Consider the following 13,957-nt stretch of genomic DNA (forward strand, 5'->3'; position numbering starts at 1 on the left):
TCGTTTGGATGAAACGCAGACTTGTTCATGTTCGCTTTGTGGTTAAATTTAGCGAAAGACGTTTTTTACTACATCATTTGATAGCTCGAGAGTTCCTACTAAAAACTAAATGTCATCGTAAACGACCATTCGGTAGATACATTCAACATTCCATTCGGACCATTCGGATGCACTGTCTATCAAAATCATCATTATTATTCGAGGACTTCAATCAGTTTTCTTATCTGTGTTAGGGTTTCCCAACATCGCCCATATCGCTGTGGGTAGTTTGTTTCGCTGAAACTACACTGGTGAGAGGTCTTTTCGCATATCAAGAAGGACATTGTCACAGAAACTCTATGAATTTTACGTTCGTAAACAACATCGCATTGTCTTAAGAACAGAGATGACTCTTGTATTCGGTTCCGAATAAATAAAGGTACTTAATAATAGTGGTTTTATGGTTCATTATCAAACGACACAATTTACGTCACACCAGGAACTACTAACCCATGAAGACCAAGGTTTGAGTATTCAATCGATTTAGGCGAAGACATTACATGCAAGGCATTGAAGAGACGTGGAAACCTAAGGAAGACGTGGGAATCCCAACAAATCTATCCAGTTTGGAAAAATATCAGCAAATTGCGGATTCCGTTCGATAGCTTTAAATAATGAAGTTTTCTCATATAATGTTGCCGCTGTTTCTTGTAAATACTATTATTGTTATTGATGTTATGGTATCCAATCGAAACAACGAATTGGACCATAATTATGAATAAATTCAGCTTAAACCCGAAGCCGGCGCTCCTTTGGTGAATACTTTAAGATAATGCTACACCGAAAGCTTTCCGCTCTTTTGCCCAGACTCTTGTCCACTCATCGTTTGAAAGTTACATCCTTAAACTCATTTAAATATTTAAAGTAGCCCCACGCCCGGTGCCTTTGCTGATGGAGAAAAAGTTGTCCACTGGGAGAAGAGAGAAAAAAAGAGACAGAGAGACACTTCGGTTGAAGAGCACGAAAAATTCGCCGTTTCTTTTAATGACCCTAAAGGGAGCATCAGCATCAGTAAACTTTTCCCTGTGCGCCTTAGCTGGAACTGGTTTAGGGAAAAACGAGAAACCGAAAACCTGGAACCAGTGCACGGTCCCACCGGAAATGGCGATGAAGTTGGCTGGAGATTTTGTCAATCATTTGTCAATCAACACACCGAACCGCCCGGAATCGGGCTGCTATCGTCGTCGATAGGAAAATAAGCGAAATCGATGGCGGACGGAAGATGGCGCGCACGCAAGCCTCGGCTGGCGCTACGGCCCCGGTGGGACCGTTAATGTGCAGGCACGAGGGTGACAAATTTTGAGCCACTCCAGAAACCGGAAGTCGGCAACGGCGGCGAGGCCAACGAGGGCGATGACGTGCATTCGATCACGATGAGTGCGGATGGGCGAGTGACACGAATCAATTTTTCACCGCCCCACGACCGGGCGACCGACGAACCGGAAGTGCTCTGGTGGGCTGGCCTGCTGCTGGCCAGTCAGTCCCGGCGAGCAGCTAGTGGGACCGATCGCAGGTGCCAGCCTGTGGACAGTAAATTAAAACTTTGCTCCGCCCGACCGACGACAGATGCGAAAGTTTAATCGAAACAGCCCGCGTCTCGGGTTTCCGGTCGTCCGGTAAATTCCGAATATTTTTTTTCTTGCTTGTAATCTTACACAACCGGAAAGACACAGGCCCGGTGGCGTGTGCCACGGAGCGGCACAACATTGTCGTCGTCGTCGTCGCCGTCGTGGGCAGGGATTCATATTTAATGAACCAATCAAATATTATAATAGCCAGTGACATCGAGCCGTTCCGGTGGGCGGGTTCTGCGACGGCGCTAGATAGTGCGATGAGCGAAAAGGATTACCATCGTCACTCGGCGTAAAAGGCCATCAGGGGTCTGGCCGGTCCGTGTTCTTCCCGTGGCCCGGCGAGGGCTGCGATGTTTCATTGCGCCACCGCCATTCGAACGTCGTCCTTTCGAAGAGCGCACCAGAGTCATTAGCGAGTGACGCTCCGGTGCTCGTCTTCGGGCGGCGACTTCGAATGGCGACTTACGATGTCCTTGACAGCTTATCGAAACCGCGCACCGAGCACTTACGAGTGGGCCGGGCTCCACCGGGCCACCATCCGGTGGAGATAATTTATAGCGATTGAAGACGGGGCTCTGGTGACCATCTGCCCGTCCAGCCGTCCCCGGCCCCAGACCGTCTTCTCCAACAACTCCTTGCCACCGAACTGGCCCATGGGTCGCCACTGGGTCTAGAATTATTTAGCGGGAACTGGGATTGCTGGAAGGAAACCACCGCGAGGGGAAGAATTATTAATTATTGTGTGGTTGGAAATCGATGAATAAGTTTCGCTATTATGCTAAACTTTGCCGCGCTGATATGATAGGCAGCGATAGATGGCTGTACGTTTAGCAGCGGGACCTAATCAGCGTGGCTGCGGGCGTGCGGTCGCCGAAAGCTCATTTTGTATTTCAACTCAATTCATTTTAATTTATTGAACTCCGTTACGGGACGTCACCTTAATATTGAATTTAATTGGGTCGCGTAACTACGTAGGGAAGGTTTTGTTAGCGTAACCACTAATCCTTTAATGGAAACCGATGGGCAATGATGTGTGGGGACTTTTGTGATTAGTGTTGTGGCACAATTTCCAATGTGCATGACGATCTTCTTCCTGGTGATGGTACAAAGTACGTAGATTTCAAAACGTTGTGAACTCATCATCGAACAAAACACCTTCGGAAGAATCAATATAGTGCTTGTGTTAGGAACAGCTAGAACAAACATACCACGAGAACTCGATCAGGAGTATAGACGAAACAAGGACGCTCAACTCTGTAATCAAAATCAGGGACACGTCAGAAAGATAGATAGATTGAACGAGTCATTCCGATGACGACCACGAAGAGGTAAAGGCGGAAAGAAATACAAGTTTTTGATCGACTAGTGAGACCCACGAGGACGGGCTCACGGATACAAATTCGTATTTTTTCTTTTGTCGCCAAAACAGCTTGTTTCCATGTTTGTAGTTTACTTATATTCTGTCTTGCTATTTTTCTTTTGGTGTATTTTAGTTTTTTTTATTGACGGTAACCGGCGTAGTTGGATTGCAAATTCCAAAGGGTGTCTAAGGGTTCAAAAAAAAAATTATGATATGCCCAACAGAAATGCTCTGAGTGGGTAGAATTGTTTGAATTGATCTTGCATATTTGGAACCATTCTTGTGGAACTAGAAATAAACTTCAATCGAAGAATTGTTATTGGAAATGCGTTCCTATTATCTTCGGTCCAATGTTATTGTTTCGTTACAGTTTTTAACTATTTAGAAAGAACATTTTAAAAACATGTTTTGTGTAGTGAAAGGATAATAAGGCAAGGTTGCTTAGGTTATGAACAAATAAAAGAAATCTTCGACGAACTAAGAAAAGGAAACGTGCGAAACGTGCTCATGAAAATCGCCAAACGTTTGCCTTAGCTTAATGTGTATTATCATTTCTTGGAATGTCAAACAATACCGCACTGCTGAACGGGAAGAAAGCCTCTCTCTGTTGGCTACCGTTTTCGGTTTGCACCGTCCATTTAATTCCATGAGTCCTATTGCTAGAAGTCGGATAATCGATTACCGAATGCTGTGCAACGCAAACCTCTCCGGCTGCCATTTCCCGACGAGTTGCTGGCCGTTTCGGTGGTGAATAATAACAAATTATTTGCTCGAGCTTATCCAAGCAATACCTGAATGAACAAAAGAGTCGGGTTTTTGTGAGCAAATTTCCTAGCGCAAAACCCACACCGGCAGTCCAGATGAACTCTTCTCTCGAGACGCCGGATCTCGAGGATCGCTTCCTAGAAGGAGCCTGCCGTCTTCTTGCACGCTGCCAGAAGTGACCGCCGGCATCAACAACCCATTCCGCGGACGGTGCTTTTACGGTTCTTGCAAAAACAGTTAAAAGCGTTTTCTTTGTAGCGTAAAGTGTGTGAGAGGAAGAGACAGACAGAAAAGAACCGGAGGAACCAGAGCACCAGCTATGCTGAGCTCCGCTTCCTGGCCATATCTTGCAGACGGTGGCAGCACAGCGGCACACAATCAATCACTACAAAACGATTCGATTCGGTTCGAACGGAGAGATTCGTTTAGCGAACCACGGGAACCATCATCAGGAAGTACACTGTTCAAAGTCTTTTACTACATTGTCGGGAAAGAATTGTTTGTCGAGAGGAAAGGCCGGTACGAGGTGTGCATCGGTGCACACAGGCTACATTCCTACACATGCTGGATTGGTGGAGTCCGGTCCTAGTCCGCCGATGGTCAGAACTTCCCGACAGCAACCGTCAAACGGCTGACCATACAACGGCAACTGACGCAAGACTCTATTCCCCTGGACCGTCGCAAGTTGCGAGGCCGGGTCGTCCTAAGACTTCCTTGGTTTAGGCACTTGTGTTGACGCTTCCCGGTGCTCTTGAGAGGTAAACTTTTCAGTTCGGCAGTACGGACCAACGAGCGCCAACGAGTGGGCGAGAGTCTGGCGGATGGACCGGATGCGGTCGGGATTCCTTTCACGCAACTCCTTGCAAGTGTCGGTAACGATGGAAATAATTACAACGGCCAACAGTTTGGCTTTATAATCCGCTAGGCTAACAACAGTTTTCTCTGTGCCCTCGGTGCCCCGGTTGGGGCTGGGAGGGCTCCAACATTTACTTTGACTTAATCTCTGTTTGCCGACTTGTGCGGTCTGGGCCTCGCCTCAACTTCTGGCCCGTTGTCGTGCGGTCTTCGATAACTGAGTAAATATAAATAATTTCCCAACATCCGGGACCAGCTTCGTGCCGTTCTGCGCCGTGATGGGAAAATCATTGCGCTGCTAGAAAGGATTGCAAATGGTCAAACGATGGGTTTCTAAACTCGAACTCGATGGCAATTATCCGAGCAGCTTCCGAGCTGTTGCCGCTGTAGAACAAACTTTGGATCCTTCTCAAGGACTAATTGGTGGTTGGTCCAGGTGTGGAAATAATGGCACGATGCACTTATGAATTTGTGCGAACCGCACACATCCATTCAGGCATTACAGCAATTTTTAAGCACATATTTCACTCCACAGCTTGTCTCGGTGCATTAATCCATCTCTCGGCACTCTCGACCCTGAGCCGATCCAGCGCAAATTGCAATCGATTTTCAATTCTCGTAATGAGTGCTTTTTTCTATACAGAGAGCTGTTATTCAGCCATCTCGTACACGTTTTGCCTCTGAATCCCCCTTCATTAGCGAGCAGCAATGCAGACTATTTGCAGCTCGTAGAACCTGCCCGGGGGCGCTGACATGCGGCTGTAAATTCTATTTGCCCGATTATCCACAAGCCTCGCACAACAACAACGTAAAGCCATTAGAAAACGTGCGCCCGTGTGTGTGTGTGTGGGTCTGTAATCCACAACCCGGGAGTCGGAGTGTTAAAGAGGAACGTAAAGTGGAAGACGCGCGCGCTGTGATGTGGTAAAATCGTAATGGGATGCAAATGTAATATTAATTAACATATTGCAAATGGTGCGCCCTACGAAACGCACGATGGCGGTTTCGGGCGTTACTCGAAACTCGGGCCTTGGTTGGAGGCTTTTTCCATCCAAATCCTCCCACTAAGGGTTCAAAAATTCGCATCCTGGTGCTATCAATTGGAAGCCTAGGCCTGACTGACGGTGAACCATATTTCATGCATGTGACGACCATTTTGATAAATCCATGCATCACCGATCCACGTTCGACCAAGGCCATTTGATCTGGATTTGATGGGCGCGATGTTTACATGATTTTGTAGATAGTGTGTACTGTGTAGTATGTTTGTTTGAACTTGTTTTTCTAATTTATCATTCCAACTAATTACTCTGGCACGGGCACCAAAGCTCAATGAACATGATGATATTTATTTCAGAAGAGGTTACTAGCTGATTCTCATTATTTTGAAATAATTTTGGAACCACTACCAACACATGCACAAAACAAATGAATAATGGTCTCCACAATATTGTTACTTAACAATATTTGAGGAACTATTTTTGATAAAGAAAAAACTACGAGCATAATAATACTACGAATTTTTAAGGATGGCAGTTTCCTAACACACTTAATCGTTTTAACGCCTTGTTTGACAATTCCTTAAACTAAGCGAAATCTCACGAAATACGGACGAATCACTTCTGTACATCTTTAGTCTGATTTTGTTTGGATGTGTGAATTAAATAGATCGCATTTCGATATGGAAATCCTCTAAACTGCAGTAGAGCTTAAGGATGTGGAGAAGAAAAGCCTTTCTGGTGCACCGGCACTTTGGGTTCACAAATTTGAACGTGAAACCCTTGGGTAATATGCGGCCAAAGTTAGCTTAAGCGATTTGGTGTGCTACCAAAGATTATTTACGTGTCCACTATGCCGTCTTCTGTTCCCTTTCTTTCCCCCTTGCAGTCTCTTTCACACTCTTGCTCGTGACGACTTGACGACGACGGCGGCGAAGATGATGGTGATGAATTTCGTCAATTCATTCCTCGGAAGCAATAAATCTTGGTCGTTCCCGTGATAAGTGACGTCGTCGTCGTCGCCATGTTGTGATGTCCTTCGGTGACGCTCTAGCGCTGCGTGGTTATGGTGCAGAGCATCGTTCCATCATAGCAGTAGGCCGTGCCGTTTTTCGGAAGCCCTGCAGCGGTTGGACTCGTTCAATCATCCCATCAACTGTGCTCCTTAAGATGGCGAGGAGCATCCGATAAGCGAGAAAAGTACAGTGGCCATCCAAACTATTTGGGCATATTCGACATACTTTGACACAAAACAATGGAATTTGATAAAAATACTCATCATCGCATCCAGAAATAAAACATCAGAATTTCGCATCAGAAACGGAAAAAAATATCCGTTCTACTTTTGCTAATTAGCAAGTTATATAGTTTATTGGCGTACCAAAAATCGGTAACCGAAGTATTGTATAGAGTATATATACAAAAATGCCCCGTAGTATATACAAAAATGTATGGCAACATCAAATCTTACGGAAATATTTGGCCAAATACTTTTGATACACTATTCCGCAAGCTGGGGGTTCGGCAGTAGCGGCAGTCATCAGCGGCCGGTAGCTACGGAGCCCGTTGGGCGATGGCGTCGAAATGAAATATTGCGGCCCTTGCCAGAGTTGCCCTGTCGTCGCACGGACCAGTGCGTCTTGGGTGGCGAAGCCATGCGTCGCTTCGATTCGTACTGGGAACGATGACATCGGCGCCATATGCTAGCGCCGATAGATACATTATCGTTATGAATAATCTTAATCTTTTTTATTGAATTTAGGCATATTTTCCAGTTCGCTGGAGCGATCCATGATCGCCAGCAGCAGCCAAACCCCCTTCCGAGGGTTTCGGGTCTCCGGTATCCGGAATGCGAGACGCGACAGGAATGAAGCTAGCCTCAAGCCTCTCGAGGGCGAACTCGAACCGAACTCGAGCCTCCAGGCCTCTTGTAAGTCCATCCGTCTAGAAGGGTGGTCGATGTGTCGTCTTCGACCTATCTGCCCGTGCGGGTTCGCGCGAATCTTACGTCAAAACGCCACCAGCAGTTTGCATATATCGCACACACTTTTGTGCCCGGCGCATGTGGGTGTGTGTGGTGTGGTCGAATTCTTCCGGATCGTGGGTGGAATTTTCGTCCCGTTTCGTGAGCGTAAATAACTTACAGCTCTAAAGAAATGCGGACTTGGGGCACACACGATGTCTTTCACATTTGTGGACCGAAACATTCCATTATTGTGCCCCCGTTGATGGCCGGCTGCATCCGCCCCGCGCTCCGTGGCCGCTCTCGTTTGGTTCCATTAGAAAGTACACTATACTTCTTCGCCTCTACAGCTCGCCCGCTTGCCACGGACCCGACCCGATAATCCCAAGACCGATGGCACCGACAGGACGACAGGACCATAATGCTTTTCGTCGAAATCGTCCTGCCCTGTTCCTGCCCTGAACGCGACATCTCCGGCACGGCCTGTAACGGAAACCCGTTCTCTGGCACTACCCGTGGCAACCTCAGTTGAGGTTTTCCGAATCAGAAAAGTTGGACAGTCGTGCTGAGTGGTGATCGCTGTGCGTGCTGTCACCTCACGTCCACCAGTCGGCCATCTTCTCGGGGTCCTCGAGGCATTAGTATTAGCCGGGCCGGAGTGATGTAATCGCACTTTGTGGAAGGCAATTTTTCTACGTGAGCAATGCCGGCATGTGAGAGCGCATGATTTAGTATGGCCGGCTTTGTTGGCGTTGCTGGGCAGATGAATATGATTAAGATTCTCGTATTTTTCGGACCAACCGAAACGGTCCACGGTGGAACTCGGGATTTATACACGAGTGTCGGTGTCAAAGCGGCTGTACCGTTTCAATTTGGCGACCACCCTTGCCCATGGCATTACGGCATCACGGGTTGGGCAGTACCTTACGATGCTGACAGTTTGCCAGATGGTCAGGGACTTCTGAACTCTTGAATTTCGACACTTTATTGGCCGACACATGGTTGACAGCATTCTTACTTAAAGCTACAGCCTACAGTAAAAGCTTAAGCCTACAGTACAGTCGGCAAGCTGATGTTTTAAATCGAATATTACTAAATTTTCAATACGTGTTTTCAAACATGACCTACAGTGGACTGCAAACTTCGGCCCACTTTTGTTGTTCTCCGACCGGCAAAATTTAAAGCAAACGATTGATGGTCTAGACAAAGTAAAAGCACCAGGACAAAGTAAAACACGCCGCATCCGCATCAAGTGTCTAGGTTTTCGAGTTGCCAAAAAATGGTTGCAGACGAGGAGCAAACGATTGATGGTAAGAACAGATAAGCCTTTGAAAAATGCCTCGCAAAAACGCACGTTTTACGCGGTGTTTGTGGGGAATCGGAATTTTATCATCCATCAAACCTGGTAAGCATTCGGCTGAACTGCGCCGGGTTGACACGACGAATTCGGCTCGAGTTTTTGGACCGCCGCACCGCACTGCTGTGGCTCATTTATTATCCAGCGCGACGAGCTTGTTTTATCGTCATTGTTTTACCTTCCTTTTTTCTGTATTTGGCAAACACACCTTCCGAATGGGTTGTAAAAGTGTGATTTGACGGAAAACAGAAAGCAAAACCGCCCTCTCATTAGCATGCTTTCCATCTCGTTATTGCTTTCCCGGATGCTGTTGGCCCGGATGTGCTCGAGAAGAGTCCTCGGCGGTCACCCTGCAATAATGCCGGGCTAATAAACGATGGATGGATCATAATAACCGGCGAACGCTCCGCCGGGTCGGGCCAGGCACTGTACTGGTTTGTTCGGTAATTCCTGAAAGACACCGAAAAGGATGCTAATAAGCCGCTGTGACAATCCGTAGCGGCTAAGGATAGGGCACGGTACGGACCCCGTCCGGTGGGCTCAGTGTTTGGTTATTTACTCTAGCACTGGTTCCGGTGCCGGACCAAAACGAACGAAAGCTGACCCACTCCGAAATGAGGACGACATTTTCCGGACGAGTTAAGGCCGGGCACAGAAAATGATAATGAAATACGGCCCACCGGAAAGTGGGTGAATAAATTTGACAAAAAACCTAAAACCGGAATAGGAAGGCAAAAAATACAAGCCGCTTCTTGCAGATATCATGTGGCCGGAGAGCGATGGCGTTGTCCCGCATCTTTCGGTGCCGTACCGTTTCCACGCCAATCGGTTGTTGAGTTGGCCGTGCGTTGTAAGCATTTTGCTGTGACAAACAAGGCAACAAAAAACACCCGGAGCTGCCCTGTGTTTCAATTTGGCCGTAAAAGGGGCCTCCTTTTTAGCTAAATCCCGAGAAGGACCTGAAAAGCGGAAGGTGCTTGTTAGGGGGCCGACAAAAGAAATAATAAAACATCTTCACAATTTGCATGTAATCTATTATTAACATTAGGTTCGCCTCCGGATTGGCTTGGGCCCGTCAGATTGAGTCCGTCGTTCAGTTATGGCGGCTTTCTTGGTCGTACCTTCACGAAAAGCCATCTCGCCGAGCGGAAGTCTGGCCGGTTTTTGGCGGAAGATGAAGAATCGCTCACCACAACCCACCGCCTGGCGGCAACCTGTACGTCCGGAGCTAGTTATCCACATCCGGTATCAATTACTTCCCGGCATTAAGAGTTACTCGCGTTCTGACCAAAATCCACTGGGGACCAGTTTCGATGTCTTCGCTTCCGTCACACCGCCACAACATCAGCGGCCACGCTGTGTCGTCAATTAATTTCGTCCCAGCCGCGGGCGGATAACAGAACTGTCCAACTGGTCCAGCCCTGGGGGGACGGCCCGGACATTCACCGGTAAGGCGGGTACTTCAAGAAACCAGCTCGACGAAGGTTGCCATCGTTTTTCGTGCATGAAAAATCACCGGCATTAATTTGTGGTTCGCAGCAATCAACCAAATCTTTTCATCGGTCGAGTTCTGACGAGTTCCCTCTGCTCTGCGAGAACCTCAGTTGATGGGTAACAATGTGGCACTTGCTTTGATTTCCTCCAGGAGCTCCTTCAGATGGTGACGGCCGGGTGGTAACCGTTTGTGAAATGTTTTATGTTTTTTTTGTTACAGAGTGAAGCCAGCAACAAACGGGCTTCTCAATATTGCTGCTGTACAGTGTCTTTCTTAGCCGCCGCGTACTTGTGCCAACAAATCCATCATCAGGATGGTCCCGAAGGATGATAAATCTGGTTGACAAACAAAAGAAGGAAAAAAACCGCCGGTAATCAATCAGCCCGCTAATGCCTTTATGGCTTACCCATTAACTTTGATTACACTGCTTTGGTGTTAACTACGCATCAATTAAATCCCTAGGCTCGTTAGATGTGTGTTGAGGATTTGCTCCTGTCCGGTGCATGGCTTTGGATAGAACAATTTTCGAGACATTTGTAACACGCTCTACTAAAGCTAATATTAGGAAAATAAATAAAGGAAAAAAAGCTTGGAATTTAATTTTGTATTTATCATGCGTAAACGGACTGTCAGGTTTGTTGGAAAATATTGGATAAGACTGTCAAACTAAAACCAAACTAAATTAATGTATAGACAAAGCCAAGAAATCAGTGAATTTCACCATGAGTTTGACACCAAACTGCTGGTTCTGAATGAAAATTTTTAGAAAAGCGTCCATCGGCAGTCGCTAATACCCAAAAGTTTTATTCGTGTTGGGAATTGGGATTTTCAGCTAAGTAATGCGAACACATTTAAAGACCCTTTCAAATAATTTTTCTACAAAGTTCAGCCTTAATGCCTAGGGTCACTATCTTAGTCGTACAACAAAACTATCAACCAAACTTAAAAGTAAAATTTGTATACTCAAATAAATGATGTTTCTTCACTATCAATAGCATCATCAGTAAGCAAACACTAATGAGCTAGTTTTATTCTCGCTTTCGAAACAGAGGGAAGAGGCTTAAACTTGCTTCCGGTTGTTACTTTTATCGACTTCATTTTAGACGAATGCTTATGAAATGCTGAGTCGTGTCATCAACGGAGCCAATTGTAAATGATTGCCTATTCACCATTCGGAGCGTGCAGTTGACGTGCAGCATCCGGATCGGGGTCAAGCGCTTAAACCGGGGCACAAACCCGACCGGATGTGGCCACCGAAACGTTGCAGCCGACGAACAACGGCTAAACTGGCTTGGCAATAACTTTAAAGCGTATTGCTTTCCGGAGTCCCGAAATGGGAAACGGATAGTGCCAGTGGCTGTTCGCCCGGGACCCAGGGCGGCTCAAATTACGAATGAAACCATCTCCGGGCGTATTTGTTCAATGATTCTATCGCATAAATCTACGCAAAGACAATAGTTTCAATTAGCAGAAAGTTTCATGCCTGTCACTGTCCTATGTCTGCGGCCTCGTCGGCAAGCTATGGGAACGGTCGATCGGCGGATGATGGCGGAAGGTGTCGTTAACTCTTTTCAGCGGAGGCTGATCTGGAAATCCGGTCCTGGCAGGGTGGCTCCGGAACGACGACGACGATAAAGTTGAGCAGTTTTGATTGGTTGACAACATCTTTTCCAGCTTCCGCATAGCTGGGCTCCCGGCTGGTCCCTTTTGGGTGGATTCGGTCCTTCCGTTCGATGCGTCACGGATGGACGGATCGGACAAGGACAGGACAAAGGGAGAACGCCTATCCGGTGAAACCAGTGGGAAACAGGCAGCCTGTCGGTGAATGCAGGAACGCAGGATACGGAAGCGGCCACAGGTCCGGGTCCGGGCGAGTCAACTATCCAGCCCGCGCACTAAGGCCTTCTGAGTTGTGCAAAGTTTCGCTTCCGCAAGTTGAAGAGTAAATTAATTAGCCTCACTCACAGTGGGTTCATTCGGATGGCGGTACTTTTACGTCCTTTGCGTCCGTCGTAAGTCTCGTTGGAGCCGCTTCTCGTCATCGAAAGATTTCGCATAATATTTTCCGAGTAAAATCTTCCTGTGTATAGCGTAAAACATTTTTAGCATGCATTTTTTTTTTAAATTTATTTTCATCTGATTTTACACTTGATTTATTATGCATCTAAATATGTCTACATTTTATTATTCAAATATTTTTCACTTTATTGTTGGCGCATATATGTTATCAACAGTATTTGTGACAGATTCATCGATGTGTTTCCTCGAAGAATTTTCTGTAGGTTACAACGATCGGAGATCGTCTATTTACAAGTCTCAACCTACGTGTACCTACACCAATCAAAAATCAGCCTGAAGCTTTTGAATGTAACGTTTCTGTTGCTGAATAATTTTCGGACCACAACTGCGTTTTTTTTTCCATCGTCCAGGATCTATCCTAAATTCAAATACCGATTTTGGATTCTGTTTCGAAAATTGATGAAGCATTTTTAAATAGCTAGCAGAACCTGCAAGATTTACCATGCTAATGCTATTTGTGTGACTCAGTGCAGTGAGCACAGGCCAGTGGATTTAGTGTTTGCATAACTTTAGGCGCAGTTTGATGATTCGGAAATTCAAAGTCACAAATGGCAAGGTGGCAATCCGCATTACTGCACCAATAGGTTCCGATTGCTATGGTAGGTTCTCCTGTTACTTTTAGTCCTTTTTCTGTCCACATTTTTTGGGGTGCGTAGCTCACTGTCAGCGGGAAACTATGGCCTGCCGAGGCGTAGGTTTGGGGTGAAGAATGTCCAAACACTTTATTTTATTGAGGATTATCCTTAAAAGATGAAGTGAATATGTTAACCATAATCTTAATGCAGCCGAGAGGCAGAGAGAGAAGGAGAGAGAGGGAGAGAGAAAGTGTGAGTTGGGGCGAAAAGCAGTTGGCACTTCACCTCGTTGGATGGTAAATTTATTCCACAGCGCCCTCCGGCATCTGGCCCGGGTATTATCCAACGGCGATTTGGTCTGTGCCGTGGTCGTCCCGTCTGCTCCACTCCTTGTTCGCGCCCTCTCTCTTTTTCATTAAATTAATGAATTTTCCATAAAAATAAGATTTATCTTTTACTTTGTTTCCGGCGCCTTTGGCCCTTGCCGTGCCGCGCAGACCCACATACTCGAACCCCCCGCGGTACAGCTACATACCGCAGGCGATGGCCGGCTTTCCGCCAAAGTCCGGGGCCAGGCTATTAGAAGCTATTTTCGTGTGCTACAATTTACGCTGTCAGCGAATCGCTTTTCCCGAGAAAAACCCCTCCTGCGCATGGGAGGGGGCCTGAGTAATTTTATGGCATCCCGCGGCGCGGCGGGTCGCGATGGAGGAATCTAATAAAATGGACATTTTCTTTCACTTGCGCGCTCGATGGAAGCAAGTAAAACAAAACCGCCACCAAGAAGCTCGGCAGGTGGGCAGGACAAGACGGTGCGGGAGGGTGGTGGTGGTGCCATTCAACAATTCCCCGGGTGCAGGAAGATGACCGGATGGTGGCCGCCACCATTCGGACAAA

The sequence above is a fragment of the Anopheles cruzii genome, chromosome 3 (assembly GCF_943734635.1).
Source record: "Anopheles cruzii chromosome 3, idAnoCruzAS_RS32_06, whole genome shotgun sequence".
NCBI lineage: Eukaryota > Metazoa > Arthropoda > Insecta > Diptera > Culicidae > Anopheles > Anopheles cruzii.